Here is a 6,000-nt window from a genome sequence, read left to right as displayed (position 1 = left end):
ACCTGACTTGGATCATCACATACTAGCCACGTCAATTTAATATGTGTCTTGGGCATCCGAAATTTCAACAATCTCCCACTTGCACAAGATTCATAGAATATTGACGCAAGTAGCAAATACCCCCTAACAACGGTTTGCTACCCCTAATACGTGTGACGTAGTGCCATTCAATAACATCATCCCCTTCAAGTCCCTACTTGAAATGATTTAGGTGAATCGATCATTTATCCTTTTGTCGCAGATGTCATGTTAAATCCTAGAGACATATAGTGATCATTCTCTATTGATTTAACTTTGTAACAGGCCTTAGACATCTAACTCTCAACGAATAAGAGGAACAAATCTCATTTCGACTACATATGTCTTTCACAATCACCTTATATCATACCTGAGCTTAGCCTTATGTACTGCCATGTTTCAGAACAGCGAAGAACCAAGTCAAAGTGTAATATTCAGTGAATATCAAGACCCAATATGTATCTCAGGTCTGAGGATACAATGATATTCGCCTTTTAAATCAAGATTACTTATGATCAATCACAAAGATTCCATGTAGTAATGCTTGAGTGCAGGTCAGTCCAATATTTGTATCCCACAAATATCTATGAACCTTGGCAGCAACAGATTGCTCTATATTCAAAACCTTTTGAACATCTACCAATCCAAGTTCATAACAGTCTTATATTCATATTTGTTCCCACAAATATGATCGACTACGGACATTTAGAATAACTAATTTATTCATGGATTTAAACATGCAAAAAATGGAACATAACACAATTTAAATGCATAATACCAATATTCATATAAAGTGTTAACAAATACAAGTGTTCCGATATCCAAATACATAAAATAGATCAAATCCAATCACTAGAATATCGAAGTCCCATGGCACAAGTATGACTTTCATGCTTAGGCCTTTCAAGGAGCTTTGTGAGTGGGTCCGCAATATTTTGATCGGTGTGAACTTTGCGAATACATATCTTTCCTTTTTCAACTTCATCCCTTATGTAGTTGAATCTCCGCTCAATGTGTCTAGTCTTTTGATGCACACGAGGTTCTTTGATTTGAGCAATTGCGCCCTCGTTATCACAAAGAATTTCTAGGGGTTCTTGAATGGAAGGAACAACCCCTAGATCGGCAATGAATTTCTTCAACCATGCAGCCTCTTGTGCTGCCAAAGAAGCGGCGATGTATTCCGACTCTGTAGTGGACAATGCAACCACATCTTGCTTCGAGCTTTTCCAAGAAACAGCTCCTCCATTTAGAATGAAGATGTACCCCGATTGTGATCGAGAATCATCTCGATCAGTTTGGAAACTCGCATCCGTGTAACCCTTTACAACGAGCTCCTCCTCACCAGATCCATATATTAAGAACATATCTTTAGTATTTTTAAGATATTTCAATATATTCTTGACAGCCATCCAATGACTATCTCCTGGATTTTGCTGGTATCTACTTGTCATGCTCAAAGCGCATGACACGTCCGGTCTCGTGCATATCATAGCATACATGATGGATCCTATAGCAGATGCATATGGGATTCCACTCATTTTCTCTTGCTCAACTTTTGAGCTAGGGGATTGAGAAGTGCTCAATATAGTTCCTCTTTGAATAGGTACTAAGCCTTTCTTAGAGTTTTCCATCTTGAACCTTTTCAAGATTTTATCTATGTATGCACTTTGATTCAAACCTATTAAGTGCCTTGATCTATCCCTATAGATCCTTATCCCCAAAATATAGGCGGCTTCACCAAGATCCTTAATGGAAAAGGAACTTCCAAGCCAGGCCTTGACACCTTCCAAGGTTGGAATATCATTTCGAAATAGAAGAATGTCATCGACATATAATACTAGAAAAGTAATGATGCTCCCACTAGCCTTCTTATACACACAAGCTTCATCAGCGTTTTTGATGAAGCCAAATTTCTTGACTTCTTCATCAAAACGACGATTCCAGCTTCTTGATGCTTGTTTCAATCCATAGATTGATTTCTTTAATTTGCATACTTTATTAGGATGTTTAGGATCGACAAAACCTTCAGGCTGATCCATATAGACATCTTCCTCAAGATATCCATTTAGAAACACGGTTTTAAAATCCATTTGCCATATCTCATAGTCATAATGAGCGGCTATGGCAAATAATATCCTAATAGACTTTAGCATTGCCACGGGCGAAAAAGTTTCATCATAGTCGACCCCTCGAGTTTGAGTGAAACCTTTTGCTACAAGTCTAGCTTTATAAGTAAGCAAGTTTCCATGCATATCGTGTTTCAATTTGAACACCCATTTACTTCCAACTACTTTGGAATTTGGTGGTTCATTAACCAATTCCCAAACTTGGTTATCATACATGGATTGCATCTCAGCGTTCATGACTTCTAACCATTTGTCCGAATCCGATTTGGACATTGCATCATGGTAGGTGGTAGGTTCATCAGAAACCATCATATAGCATTCATCCATAAGAAATCCATATCTTTCAGGTGGATAAGAAGCTCTACCAGATCTGCGAACGTTTTGTGTGTCTTGATCAACTCCTTGATCATCTTCAACATACTTTTGTTGAAAGCTAGTTTCACCCAAGTGTGTATCTGTCAGTGGTTCTTGATCTTCTTCAAGTTCCACTGTTCTAGAACTAGTTCCTTCCATAAGGAATTTAGTCTCCAAGAACTCAGCCTTTCGAGCAACAAATAGATTTTGCTCATTAGGATCGTAGAAATAATATCCCAAATCATCTTTAGGATATCCTACAAAGATACATTTAGTGGATCAGGGTTCTAATTTGCTTGAGGTATCATGTCTTACATAAGCCTCACAACCCCATACTTTTAAATATGACAAAGATGGAACTCTTCCATGCCATATTTCAAAAGGTGTTCTCTCAACTTTCTTGGTTGGAGCCATATTTAAAATTCGGGCAGCAGAGATTATGGCATAACCCCAAAATGACAGAGGTAGTGAGCTTTTGCTCATCATAGAACGAACCATATCTAATAGGGTTCGATTCCTCCTTTCAGACACACCATTATGTTGTGGTGTTCCAAGTGGAGTTAGCTGTGAGATGATCCCACAACTTCTGAGATGATCTTGAAAAGCATCACTTAGGTATTCACCTCCTCTATCAGAACGAAGAATTTTTATTGTCTTGCTGAGTTGGTTTTCTACTTCATTCTTGAAAATTTTGAACATTTCAAAAGCTTCACTCTTGTGTTTTAATAAGTACACATAACTGTAACGACTATAGTCATCGGTGAATGTGATGAAGTATCTTTCACCATTCCTTGTCATTGGCTTAAAAGGACCACATACATCCGAATGTATGATACCTAATAAATTTTTTGCCCTTTCATTAGTGCCATTGAAAGGAGCCTTAGTCATCTTGCCTTGTAAACAAGATTCACATACATCAAATGAATCATTTGATTTTGTTTTCAAAAGACCATTCTTTTGAAGTGTTAGTATGCGATTCTTATTTATATAGCCAAGACGACAATGCCAAATATAGGTTTCACTTAAATCTAATTTAAGTTTCTTGGTGGTAGCTTGGTACATTGAGTTATCATATGTTGTGTTTTCATGAACCAATTCATAAATACCATTTATAGGCATGGCTTTAAAATAAAATACATCATTCATAGAAATATGGATATCATTGTTAACAAATTTAAAATCATATCCAACATGTCTTAATCGGGAAACTGAAATAATGCTCCTAGTCAAACTGGGTGCATACAAAACATTGTTCAATACAATTTCCAAACCATTTGGAAGTTTCAAAAGATAGTCTCCTTGGGCTTCAACTTGTACTTTCGCACCATTGCCCATAAAGAGACTAATGTCCCCCTTCTTGATGTTCCTTTTTCTTATGAACCCCTGTAACATATTACAAATATGAGTTCCACATCTGGTATCCAATACCCATATGTAAGAAAAAACAGTATTAAGCTCAATATATATCATAAATATTGTACCTGAGGTTTGCCCTGCATCCCTCTTAGCTTTCAACTCTTTGAGATAGGTTGGACAATTACGCTTCCAATGTCCTACCTCCCCACACTCAAAGCATGGGTCATTGACAACAACCTTTTGCTTCTTCGTTTTTGGAGTATCCATTTTTGCCTTTCCTGTTCCTCTGTTGTTCCTTTTGTTGTTTCCCTTTCCTTTAGCAACATTTGCCTTTGGTCCAGGGTTGGCCCTTTTCTTTCCGCCTTCATTGATCATGTGAACGGGTTGAACCTTTCCTCCCATGCTAGCCTCGGCCGTTTTGAGCATCCCATGGAGCTCGGAAACGGTTTTGTCCCATCCGTTCATGTTATAATTTAACACGAAGGTCTCAAATCTCTTAGATAAGGAGTTGAGGATCAAATCCGTAGCCAACTCGGTTGAAACGGGACAATTTAGCCTTTCGAGGCGATCAATGTAGCTTTTCATTTTAAGAACATAAGTTGAGACGGGTTGAGAATCATCCATATGACATGCATGAAGCGCTCGAACCGTTTCAAAGCGTTCAACCCTTGCCTTTTGTTGGAACATTTCCTAGAGTTGGGTAATCATGTCGTATGCCCCATGGTGCTCGAACTCCTTTTGGAGTTCGGGAGTCATACTCGCCAACATTATGCAACTAACTTGCACGGAGTCATCGACATATTTAACCCAATCATTGTAGGCATCAACATTTGTTTCTTCGGGCTCATCGGGAATAGGATCGTCTAGTATATAGGATTTCTTTTCATGCTTGAGAACAATTCTCAAGTTACGAAACCAATCCACAAAGTTGTTTTGGTTAAGACGCTCTTTTTCAAGGATGGATCTTAGTGAAAAATTATGGACGTTTGGGTTGGGGTTGATTGGATTGTTAGCGGCCATCTACAAGATTAACAAAGTCTTTATTAGTATTTTCGATATCAAATATAAATTTTAATTGTTAATACCCTTTTATGTCTCATGGACAATTAATAATTAAAATCTAGAATCCAATGTTACATTTAAATGATGGTTAGGTGACCTTTATCCCATTATTTAAATTAACAAGGTAGTCAACGTTTGACAATTGTAACATTTTACAATTTCTAGTGGTATGGGATCGGTTTTAACATCTTATGTTAAGTCGGCATGTTTAATCCCATCAACGCCTTTGGTTACCATGCTTCGGTGACCCTAATCACATGGCTTCCAAGTCAAGTTGTCTTACTTATACACACATGTAAATTTATCTATACAAATGGTTAGGTGACCTTTATCCCACAAGTATAATGAATTTACCTTAACTTATAAGTTCCCTCAAGGTAGTTAGGTGACCTTTATCCTACAAAGAGTTCCCAAATAATTAAGTGTTGTATAAAAGATGGCGTTTTAACTTGTTTTTAAAAGGGTCGTTTGAGTTTTTTTATATTCTAGTTAAAACTTTGTATCATGATGAAAATTTTGAAATCCATATTTCAAAGTTCTTTTATAAAATCCATTTTTATAATTGTAGCCATTAACTTTTAATAAAACTCATTTTATTTTACCAAGTTAATGTCAATTTTAAAACCAATTTTTAAACTTTTATGTATGTCATTTAGTTTGTAGTTTTGAACATCCACATGACAATATTATCAAACAACCACACAAACATGACAAACATAATAATAAGTGCACAACATTAGCCAACTAATTTGACCACACTTGTTAGCCGAAACAAGTGTGTCAAAAGGTCTCAACCTAAGGGACAAAGTGACACAAAATTTGTGTCAATGAACTCCCACTTGATCTTGCATCCAAATGCTTCAAGTAATCTTTTGTGATGTGATTTGAATGTCTTTCTTCACTCTTCCTTTTGGCCTCCAAAACAGCCCCTAAACTCTTTAAAGCCTTCTTGGAGATTACATTTACAAGAAAAAAATGCAACTAGTCTACTTATTACATTCCAAATGAAATAAATAAAATTACATAACCAAATGAATGAAGAAAATCCTATTTAACTATTACAACCATTGAATAATTAAATAAA

The sequence above is a fragment of the Erigeron canadensis genome, chromosome 2 (assembly GCF_010389155.1).
Source record: "Erigeron canadensis isolate Cc75 chromosome 2, C_canadensis_v1, whole genome shotgun sequence".
NCBI lineage: Eukaryota > Viridiplantae > Streptophyta > Magnoliopsida > Asterales > Asteraceae > Erigeron > Erigeron canadensis.
The sequence above is the reverse complement of the archived record's forward strand: the minus strand, read 5'-3'. Positions refer to the sequence as shown.